The sequence below is a fragment of the Grus americana genome, chromosome 1, assembly GCF_028858705.1.
Source record: "Grus americana isolate bGruAme1 chromosome 1, bGruAme1.mat, whole genome shotgun sequence".
Lineage (NCBI taxonomy): Eukaryota > Metazoa > Chordata > Aves > Gruiformes > Gruidae > Grus > Grus americana.
Genome location: NC_072852.1, coordinates 82,842,275 through 82,854,743, shown reverse-complemented (window position 1 = coordinate 82,854,743; position 12,469 = coordinate 82,842,275). Strand labels below are relative to the sequence as shown.

At 37.3% G+C, this 12,469-nt stretch overlaps 1 protein-coding gene across 1 annotated transcript in view; it reads right to left on the bottom strand.

The window, feature by feature from the left end:
• ANO2 (anoctamin 2) overlaps window positions 1–12,469 on the bottom strand; it is a 198,777-nt gene that overhangs the window by 85,501 nt on the left and 100,807 nt on the right. The window lies entirely within an intron of this gene.

Below are 12,469 nucleotides of genomic sequence, written 5' to 3'. Positions count from 1 at the left end.
ACATCTGGTAAGCAATTGCATTTGTCCATAAATATCATCATCATCTTCCTTTGTTGCCCTATTACACTGTCTTCATTTCAACCCACGAGTTTTGGGTTTTTTTCATCCTCCTCCCCATCCCCTTGGGATATTCTCAACCCTATAGCACCTTTAAGTCCTTTTAAAGATACAGAGGAGAGGAACTATGTGTTGCATTTCATACAGACAAATTCAGCATGACACCTTTTCCACTACATAGCCTGATACTTTATCTCATTTCACCCGGATGAATCAACAGGTATGCACTTAAACATGCGGAAAGATAAAGCACAGAAGGAAAAAGAAGCCATGCCATACACTTAGAAAGACTCAGCTGCAGGTTTGTGTGGAAAAGTAGATGGAGGGGGAAGAAAGAAATATTAGGATCTGAAGGGACAACAACAATAAAGGCAAAAAAGCCTTAGGGTACACCACCTGAAATGCAAACAGTGAAAAAGCGACCACAGAAATAAATTAAAGACTAAATGGACATGGCCTGAGTTCTAATCCTATCTCTTTCACAGGCAGTCCATAAACTTTTAAAAACAAGGAGACCATCTCTAGCCCTGCAGTGATAATGATATGCACCAAATCCCTTGCTATTTGCCAGGAACAAGAGTAAGAAGGCTTACAGACTGTGCGGCACTCCCCTGCTTCAGGTACCCACAGAAAGACCCTCTTCTCTCCCCTTGAACTGAGTAAGCAGGTGCCCTCCTTACTCACAGCACACTGTCCTCTATGTTTGGTTCAAAAAAAAAGGGATTATGAAAAATCATCACATGAAGGAACAGAAGAGAAGAATGAGGCATGAAGCACCAAATAGCAATGGCTGGAAGGTGCTGTAGTTGCATTGCCAAATTAATCTTTTTAAAATAAGATTTTCTATTTTTTATTTTTAATGAAAATGCTAATAACCATTTTTCCAGTCAGTTCCAGTGCAATATATTGATTTATAACCTATTAAATATGTGATATTCCCCTTGTGGCATAACACTATGTGAGTTTACTGAAGTACACTACATTTCCCTTCCTTAGGGAATCAATTATATCATTAAAAAAGGCAGCAGTTTAGACGGCATAGTTTATTAATCTGCCTTTAGTAAACCCATATTACATTTTGTCCCATTTCTCAAGTACTTCTAGTAAAGCTCAAGTTACATTTTCTTTCAAAATGTGCCTATTTTGGTCAAATTAATTTGTCTGCACTTGCTTGGATCATTTCTTTCCTGCATTTCACAGAACTGCACCACAGCCAGAGTTGGAAGGGTCCTCTGGAGATCATCTTAGTCCAATACCCTGCTTAAAGCAGGGTCAGTCAGAGCAGGTTTTTCATGCCTGTGTTAAGATTTAATTATCTCCAGGGATGGAGACTCCACAAATCTGGGCACCTTGTTCCAGTGTTTGACCACCCACAGTAAAAGAGGTTTTTCTTAGGTTTAAATGGAACTTCCTGTATGTCCGTTGGTGTCCATTACCTCTTGGCCTTTCACTGGAGACCCTTGAGACCAGGCTGGTTCCATCTTCATGAATCCCTCCCATTCAGGTATTTGAACACATTGACAAGATCCTCCCCAAGCCTTCGCTTCCTGAGGTTCAACAATTTCAGCTCTGAGCTTCTCAAAGGCTCATACAAAGGTATGCCAGACGCTCCAATACTTTAATCAACTTAGTGACTCTTCAATGGACTCACTCCACTATGCGCATGTTTCTCTGGTACAGGGAGGTGCAGAACTGGGAACAGCGCTCCAGCTGCAGTACCACCAAGACTGAGTAGATAGGAAGGATGCTTTCTCTCAACCTGCTGGCAGCACACTTCGTAATGCATCCCAGGAGGCTGTGGGACTTTGCTGCAAGGGTACTTCACTGGCTCATGTCCAACTTCTTCACCAGAGCACCCAAGTCCTTTTTAGCAAAGCTGTTTTCCAGCCAGTTCTCCCCAAGTCTGTGCTGGTGCAAATTTAAACATAGATTATACAGCTGATATCCTCCCATTCCCTTTTTCCAGCTAGTTTTCCTGACTTTGTCTCTTGTGTTAAAATCATCATCATACTGGAGGAAAAGTATTGGTTTCGGCAATTAGAATCTCATTTTTACTACATAGATATGTCAGTTATTTTGTGGGGGTTTTTTATCAGTATGTTTAAAGACCTTTCAATTGTTTTAACTTTCTTTTTAAAAGCCTAATTCAGAATTAATTTTTGCAACTTTTTATTTCAACTTTACAGCTACAAAAATACTTTCTTAATCATTATGAGCTGTCTCTAATGTCTGCTATCTTTTTTAACTGATTAAGCCTAATTAGGTCCAGAGTAATTTCCTAATATTTTTCATGCATGCTTTGGATGCAAACTTACAATAATTTTTAAAACTTTGAAATGTTAAGCCTCTTCCATGTTCAACTCCCAAAGCTCTTCAATACAGCATACTTCACTAACTGACACCCTTCATTTCTCAAAGATTACCTTATTGCAGTAAAAAACTTTATTTACAGACTATTTTTCATTTATTGCATATGACGTATTTGCTGCCAGTATTCTTTCCAGAATAGCAGACCATTTCAAGAAATATGTCCAAAACAGTTGGTTATCTAGAGTTTTGCTATTTTGCTTCATAATGCCTGGTGCTATGACTCACAATCTTGCAAGGATACTTCCATAAACATAGTGCACTTTGCTTTGTATGTACCAGTTAGTTGACAATGGATCCAGAGAAAGAAAAATAAAATCAATAATGTCTTTTTGTTCAATATTTATAGAAAGAAGACTTCTCTGAAACTGTTTTAAGTGTTTGCTTTATCTGCAAATTAAGAACATTCATTCTTCATGCCTGGATTTGATCATCTTTCATCTGGTCTAGTGTAGGGTGTCCCTGCCCATGGCAGGGGGGTTGGAACTAGGTGATCTTTAAGGTCCTTTCCAACCCAAACCATTCTATGATTCAATGATTTAAATAACGCCAAAAAGATCACATCAATTTTAATTTTCTTGCTATTCAGTGTCAGTTTTGTCAAGAGAGACAAAGTCTCTTTCCATATAAAAAATGATGGTTTGCATAGTGTTTGAAAGACATCCTTCAGACAAGCATAAGTAAACACAATAAGCTATTTTAAATAATAATTTAGAGTAAATAAAATCACAGTTTTTCTATGTTAGCAATCATGTGGAAGGATTGATAAGGAATGTGGAAGGAAGGATAAGGTAGTACACTCTATCATCGTCCTAAATCCACTATCCCAAAAGGCCTGGTAAAACCTCCTTGTTGATATAACCCGGTATGAGTTGCATACTCAAGGACAACAAACAAAATAATACTAATGTTGAGTATTTGTCTCACAACAAATTCAAGTAGAAAAAGGTTCTTTATGTACACAGTGTGTTTGGGAACATCTTAAACCTGAAATTTCAACAGTATGCTGCATTATGAATCAGAGAAACTGAATTAATTTTTTTCTCAGTGTTTTGTTAGTCTGCATATTTCAACTTTAAAGTGTAAGCTTGCACCAAGCTGTCTCTGAACTTAGAACTGATAGACAGTGATTGTCCCATAGGTAAAGGCGGGATCTCTTCTTTTTCACTGGCACAGACACTGTACCTTGCTATACTGTCCGCCCTTACTAAGGAAAAATAGACAGAAAACATAGGTAGTGATGTCAAACTACAGGGTGCAAAATGAGGATGGAGAAATAAAGACAAATATTTGGTGGAGTAGAAGAAAAGAATCAGGGGAAGTAGGAGGAGAAGACTAGAAGAGGCCATGATAGGAGCTGCAGAAAACAGGAATTGGTATGAAGGAAGGAAGAAAAGGCTGAAACCAAGCAGTGAGGGAGTTACAGTAAAGGAGGAAACAGATGCAAGAACTGAATTCACTGGGTGGACCCAGAATTTGGGGGGAAGGTCACCTGACTAAAGGATGGCTTTTGTAATGCATTGACAGAAAGACAGCACTGAAGCTATGTTTTTGATGCAGATTTTGGTAAAACAAAGCAATCTGACTGAGATATTAAATATTTTCAAATATTGCAGTCAGTTATTTTTTAAAAATTTATTTGCAGTGTAAGAGATAAGTATCAACACTTTCAAAATGGTATTTAAGTTGCTTCAAGCAATGAGGTCCAACCTGTTTTCCAGTCAATTAATTTCAAAAAGAAAATCAAACACAGAACAGGAAAATCTGGTCCAAAAGAAGCAAAACAGTGCAACACTTGGTCCTCTAAGTTGTCTATGTTTTCTCTAAGCCACTGTAATTTGTTATGCAATGAAATGATGGCAACTGGTGTCTCTGGGTTAGGAAAGATCCCAGACTGATGTTCAAAGGACCATCACATTTTAAACCTCTCAGGATGATCTTCACTGTTGTTCGGGAGGGAGAGGGGCTGGAGGGAAGGGGATTACACAGACTGCCATGCCAGTAAGGTGGCCATTTTAAACATGAGACTAATTTTAATTTGTAAGATTTTAGCTAAATTTGGCAATTGGACCAAACATAGCAGTAAACTTTAAAATTGTTCTTGCGCTCTGGCATCAGACAGTTGTAAAAGCTTTGTAACATCCTCCTTTGATTTTCTGGTTTGATTTCATGGAACTTTAAGAATAGAAGAGAATCGTGTAGAGGTTTGAATTTTGAACAGTTGTCCTTACCTACAAAGGAATAGCTAAAGGCACATACATACCTCTTCATCATCTTTCAGTGGACTTCTTAACTGGAGAGGAGGTGCACTGTTTAAAAAAGTAATACTCCATCTTTATTTATAACATTAGCTATGCACCAGTCTCTGAGTCTGGAGTTGGAGTATGCCACTGAAGTTGTTAAATTACTCCATGCATCCAAACAAGCTTTACATTTTCAGTACTTGAACAACAGAGATTGAAAGAAGCAGTGAAACACATCGTGTATTAATAATTAAAGGTCTGCTCTCACTAAGTTCAGTTATACAATACCCAGGTGACGTTAATAGGAGAAGAAGTTGACATGAATAACCTGTTAAGAATTCAAGTTTATCTATTGCATGAAATACCATGATGTGAAAGAACTTTCAAACACAATGCCATCTTATCCCTAAATTAAGTGAACCATAAAAATCAGCAGATCAGCAGGCATGTGTTTTTCAATTAAGCATGGTAATAGCTGCAAAAGTTGAGCAGTTCAAACTGACTTCTTTAAGCTTGGAGTATGTGGAATTTCAATCTTCATGGGATGGATGCCCAAAGGAATTTAATGTAAATGTAGTTTATATCTTTAAAATTGCAGACAGGATTGCAGTATGCATCAAATAAAAAATTCTTGGCAACTAGCTTACCTGACTGTTGTTTCCACAGCCAATTTGTGTAAATTTTGTCCCAAATCTGGGCTTCTGTTTGACCTTGGAGATTAATAGCATAAAATTTACCCTATAAATATGCTCAACAGAAGGTAAAAAATATACTCCAAGATACAGGAGTTTGTCACCAGCACACAGGAAAGGGAAACTTCTTAAGTTCAAGTATCTGCATTAAATTAAAACCCAGCAGACTTCTGGAGACTTATTTTTCAACCTGAGACTCTGCTGTAACCCTCTAACCTGTTATTATAGTCTTTGACCGGGTACAATGTGATAGTAAGTCATCTGCAGTAACTGCAGACTTAAGGACTAATTCTTTATTACCTACTGAGGCAGAACTCCCATTAATTTCAAGTACTGATGAATAAAACCTGTAGGAATGAGTCTTTCCATTCAGTTTAATAGGAAAGAGACCTGCATCGTCTTTAATGTTGTCAATAAGAAGCTTAGGCCTCAATTCAAAAAAGCACTTATTTGTATCTGTATTCAGGATGCTGAGGCATGTGCTTAACTTTAATCATATGCTTAAGTCCCAGTTACATGATTAAACAATACCAGCACTAGTACTGCCCTAGAAAGAACACTTCCTTGAGCCAAAATCTTAATCAGTAACACAAATAAGATGAACAAACAGCTGCCTGCCTTCTCTTGTTTTGAACCTTTCTCTAGGTTCAAAGTTCTCTTCTGAAAAAGATCACTAATTTTTATTTTGGCAGAAAAAGTCTCACAAGCATAAGATACCTTTTTCTGAAAATCCTGGCTCTGATCTGCACTGCTTGGCCTCCAACAGTTAAATAAAAAAGCATACAGAATTCCTAAACACCATTTTGATGTCTATTCCTTTAGAAAAGACAAATAGTGATTTTGTTTACCTATAACTCTGGAAAACAGGAATGGAAGCTAGAGGAACTGGGTGATGTTATTGCAAGTTTGATCTCCATCATCTCTGGAAGGACACTGAGATCAGGGAAGGGCCCTGGCAACTGGAGAAAGAACAATTTTGTATCCATCTTCAAAGAAAGGAGAAAAAGATCATCAAGGAGTCAGCCTCACTTTGGTCCCTTGGAAAGTGGTTTTGGAACCCATTGCTGAGCACATAAAGGAGAAGCAGGTGATTGTGAGCAGTCATTACGGATTTAACAAAGGTGAATCATGCCACACGAACCTGATTGCTTTCTGTGAGAATATTACTAGACTTGTGGACAAGAGGAGACTTGTCAATGTCATTTGCCTTGACTTCAGCAAAATACAAGTTAGATGATCTGGCTCAGAGGGCATTAGCTAATAAGTCATACTCTACCTGAAGACCTGTAACAGCTGGAGTACTGCTGGGGTCTATACCAGGACTGCCCTGTTTAACATCTTTAAAGAAGGACCTGGAGGAGGTGATGGAATGCTTGCTCATCAAGTTTGCAGATGACATCAGACTGGGGAGACATCAGTCAATACGCTCAAGTACATGGCTGCCATCCAGAGCAACCTAGACAGGTTGAAGGAATGGGCCTATATGGACCTCATGAAATTCAACAAGAACAAATGTAAAGACTTGCCTTTGAAACAGAACATTCCTTGTAGTAGTACAGACTCTACTGAAAAGGCCCTTTTGTGTCTGTGTAGACAGCAAGCTGAACATGGGCCAGGAGTGTGCCTGGCAGCAAAGGCCAAGAGCACTCTGGGCTGTATTAACCAGTGCTTAATCAAGGGAAGTGATTACCTCCGCTTCTCAGTACTCATTAGCCTGCATCTAAAATATTGTGTCCAGTTTTGGGCCCTCCACTAGAAAAAATAAATTGCTCAATTTATGTGAGTCTAGCACAAAGCCTTGGAGCACTTGTCCCATGAAGAGAGGCTGAGGAACAAGGCTTGCCTAGCTTGTTTAAGGAGGTCATCAAGAAGACAGAGCCAGGCTCTTCACAGTGGTGCATGCTGAGAGGATGAGAGAAAATGGGCATAAGTTGAAAAAAGAGAGGTTCATGCTGGATATAATGAGAAGCTTTTACACCACAAGGACAGTCAGGTAGTGTCCAGAAAGGTTGCACCATTTCCATACTTAGAGGTTTTCAAGACCTGACTGGATAATACCCTGAGCAACTTGGTTTGATATCATAGCTGATGCTCTTTTGGGCAGGCGTTTGGACTAGATAAAATCCTGAATACCTTTCCAACCTGAATTATTCTATGATAGTATATTTCTAAGTGTTTTCTTTCTTGGTATCAAGTGTATTGGAAGAGCTACCTCCTTCTGAAGGCTGACTGGAATATACTTCTAAATACTGGAGCACAGAACTGTGGTTATACATCAGGATAATCTATTTGATATAAATGAGAAAATCCCACCTCAGATTTTCAGAGACACAGGGAGCAAGTGGGACATTTTTAGCTGCATTCTTTACACTACTCCATACAAAGATAATCAAATTCCAAGACAACAAAGGGGAAGAGGTTTGAATAAACATCATATATCTTATAGTCAAAGAACCCACACATCTAAATGAGAACACACTGAAAGACCATGTCAACAGTCTTTTGAAGACTCAAACTCTGCTTATGAATACTCTGATATAAAACTGGTGTAACCCAGAACTCAAGTAAACATTAAAATAATCAGAATTATAACATTTACCCTTCAAATGTGACTTGATCCAATTAGCCAACCAAATACTGGTACAATAAAGAGAATGAGTTCTTTCTCTAAGATTATCATCATAAGTGTCCTTATTCACCTTCAGTCATTCTCCATTTTTTATTTTCAGAAGTTAATGATGCAATGAATGTTGAAAAGAAGAAAAAAAAGATCAGTTATTACATATTCTTCTTACTATCCCATATGCTTGGAAAGTGAAGTTGTTTGTCAAAGTAAAGCAATGAAGAGGCTGGAAAGACATTGGTCAATTTAAGAAATATTGGATCAAAATTGGTGGTTTTATCACATTGATAATAAGGTCCAATAAATGCTAAAAAATATTTTCTCAATATTAGTGATTAAGGAACTCTGGGTTTATTCACAGTTCTTTTACAGTTTTGATGATTGTGCAAATTAGTATTTATGACCAATTATCTTGGTTTCTTCTACAGAGTTGCAGCTAATATATAAAAAAAGATTTTTTTTTTCTTTAGTTAATCTTATCAATGTTTTGCCTAATAAAGAGGTGGGCTTCACCATCTGAAGTGTTTCATAGGCCTTGTGGAAGATCTGCTTATGTGAAATTGGGTAAGGATCCAACTAGCAGAAAAAAATTACTATTTCATGTTTCACAATGCTGACAATTTCTAAAATATATATATATAAAAAGTACAATTCTACTTTATATTTACCTGCATCATCCTTACACTACAGACCTTCCTCTTCAAACCAGCTTGCTTTAACTCAGTTGTTAACCGAAACGATGTTTTGGAAAGAAATATTTCTTTCTTTTATTTCAATTACCAGCTGAATTAACAATTTAAATAACTTATTCTGCCATTTTCATATTCAAAATTAATTAAAGACAAGATAGAATGCCAGATTCTATTATTCCCAGGGTTTGCTCCAAGTAAGGACATGAGCCAAGAAACAAGCCCTTTTTTTCTATAAAGTTTTCCTTGAAAAGTATGTAGAATGAGTTATTTGGTTTCCTGCCAAATAAGAAAGATAAGACTATATATGATGTTGCATCATGTTTGCCAGATCAGCTGGACATTTAATGAAAAGGAGTCAGGGCCTGATCCATCTCTCCCAGAAATGACTGGATGGCTTGCTTTCCACCAGCTCCAGTGAGAGTTGGATCTAGCGCCATCTGCGTGTTTTCAGGCACAAGACCAATTTTCATTTCCTGACCTGCATGTATTTCCTGTGAGAACATTACTATTGCACAGACAGAGGAACAGCTTATCAGAAGATTACAAATATCCAACACCTTTTGTAGTTAACATTCTGCAGATATAGTAACTTTACCCTATTCATTAAATATTTCTATTCACATCTTCAATGTTACAGTGTATTAAACAAGAACAAAAAAAAATAATATGAATTGCTTTATTACAACAACTGCATCTGCCATATTTACATTAATATATCATCAGACACATGCGTTCATGCATGCACACATGAGCATTCAGCTCTGCTACTAGGACAACGAAGCCTTTTAATGTACATGAATCAAGAAGCTCTATATTGCAAGCCTTTACTTATGCAACCACAAAGGATCAAATAGTGCTATTGATTATAAGCCAGGTCATTGCAGGTTTCCAGAATCAGTCCCTTAGAATTTGTCATTTTTCTAAATGAATGTCATAATTTATAAGGACTATCTGTTTATGCATTCGCTACCTAACCTGAGGCATTTCATGTAAATGTTTCAACTCCTTTAGATTTAAATGACTTCTCTTCTGAAACAGTAGAACCTTAGGGTATTATTGTAAGAGTAACTTCACACCAATCTTTTGTGAAGTGCTCTGAGCCCTCACAGTTTCTTTCCCACTTTCAAAATAACCAATAAAATATTTATCAAAACAGCCTGAACCACATAGGGTGGTGTAGGCTGAATTTTTTTTTTATTTGCTTTTTACAGTAGCGTAAATACCCTAAGTAGTATTTGTATGAAAGCTATATTCTATAGCACAAACCCCATTGGGCAAGTAATAATTAGATCTGTAATACTTTCTATTGCCAGTCTCATCAAGTTGATTTGGAATTTGTTTCCTGGGTAGAGTGACTCATATGTTTACTGCGTCTGACAGGTGCTGGGCATCTTCCACACTCATTAAAGTTAATGACTTCAACAGTGGACAGGGAAAACTGTATGTTGAAGTAGGTTTCCTCTTAACAGGTATTCCCAAGTTATCATTTAAGAGAGTATGCAAGTGGCGTCAATTTTCTTCTGCAATCACAAAACCAGTCCATAACCAAACCTCTATCCCTTCATTGCAAAATTACCCAATTAGCTTCACAGGGACTCCTTGTTGGAGTAAGGCAAGAAAAAAATATTGCACTGTACACAGAGCTTTTCACATAAAAGCTCAGTTTCTTGCCATAAAACTAGTCACATCCTCACCGGAACAGAGGAATTAACATACTGGAAACAAGCCAGTAATTTTATAGAAATATATGCCTTTAAGTAAGCTCTAAATCAGTATTCTCACAATAGCTGCAGCTTTGGCATCATTTCTATCTGAAAAAGCCACAGCTGCTGAACTGGAGACTTCTGACTTCATATTAGATAAGTAATGAGAAGTTTTAAGCAGTCATGCCAGAGCTCGTCCTTTGATATCAACACAGCACACTACAGTTGTTGACCAGCTACACCCAAAAGAGATGTCTTTAAATTACACTAGTTAGCTAAAAATATTCAGGCTAGAACTTCAGAGAGACTTATGCCATGACATTAGACTGTCAACCAAGATATGATGAGACTGAGAGACCTCACAGGCATCTGTGTACTCATACAAAACCAAGAAATTAGGAGGACTGAATCTTTAACTACAGAGAGACCTCTACTTTGATGCAAGTCCAGACACTAGATCTGCACTATTAATATGACAAAGTCCGGTACCCTGGCTTCCACCCAACAAGACAGAAGTACCGAGCCAGAGACCTCACAGAAACCCATGCCTTAATATTAACCTGCCACGCAAAAGCTCCTGAGCTAATCGTCTTGCAATGAGTATAACATACAGCCATCTGAAGGAGGAAAAAGAAAAGATTAAAACCTCAAAAAATTAGGCGGAAGAACTATTGCAGTCTTAAATACTCATCACTTTTAATGTCTAACTTTTCAGGATCTTCCAAAGAAAAATGTGATGGTACATTTCCACAGTCACATTAAACATAACAGTTCGGTTAAAGAACTGTCCTTTTTCCTCTTCAGCAGGTCTCACACAAACTTTCCTTGCCCTTATAATATCATAAGACATTGAGGTACAAACCACTGAGCAACACATCTTCCAAATCCGGACTAACATGCTGTTTGCAGGAAAGGATTTGAGGGAAATCAAAAGAGTTATTGCAACAGAATTAGTAAGCAAAATGCTGACTAATGGAAAACTGCTCAGAAGTTTGCAATATATTTCAGTAATTTGCGGAGAGATGGTAGGCAGTAAGTTGCAGAATAAATGCATTTATTAGAAATTTACCTTAATCAACCCAAATGAAATGTTCTGCCATATAAATAACTTTTTGCTTCCTCTGAGTGACATTTGCCATCCAACAGTTAAAGTGCTTTATTTTTTAATGAAGTTTGGAAAAGAGATTGAGATGATTCTGGGAAACTTTTCTGAAAAATACTTAAAAGACCCAAGAACTAAAATCTCTTTTTTCAAAATTACTTCAGAATTAAATATTACTAAAATTTTTTTTCCCACTTTTGCAGTTTGTGGTTCAAAATGCCTACATCAATTTCCAAAATAGGATTTCATCTCCTGTAAGGACATTGGAGAAAGTCTGCATGCAGATGCCCCAAAAACTTTAAGCAAATCTTTTCTTTCTGTGTGCTATTTTTCCATATACATTGGCACAAAAAGTAACTGCATTAAAAAAAAAAATCCAGGAAAGCCTTTCCCTTCTTGATATCTGAAAGTTCTTCACATTTTTATAGCGCTGAATCTTCACATTGTTCCTCATTTTTATTGCTTTCTTCTACCTTAAATTAATTTCTAATTTATAATGCTGTGATTTATCTGTGTCTCATTTAAGCAAGCGGATCATCTAACACTGCCTCATGACTACAAAAGTCTAATATTTTACACCATAAATCACTGACTTGTTTCCAGATTTCATGTACTTTAAGTCCGAAAAAGCTGAATGGCAGCAGCTGCTTTATCTGTCTTTTACAGCCTTTGATCCCTCACTTGGAAGGCCTAGCAAACTATTTAATTTGTAAGGGAAGACCTCCCCATAGTGCTATGTCAGAGTCCCTACTCATATTGGGCAAGATCCAAAGACCATTAAAGTAACTGAGAATCTTTCAGTTGTCTTCCATGGAGTTTGGTTGGGCCCAACAGGTGAAAGGCAGTCTCACTGAGATGAAATGTTCACTTAACAATCTTGACAGTGATCAGCAGAAGAAAGGGATAGTTAAGTTAAGCTTCAAGGCTAAATTCGTTGGACCAAACCTGAAAACTGGAGTATTCTCCACTTCAGATACTGGTTCTCAGTTT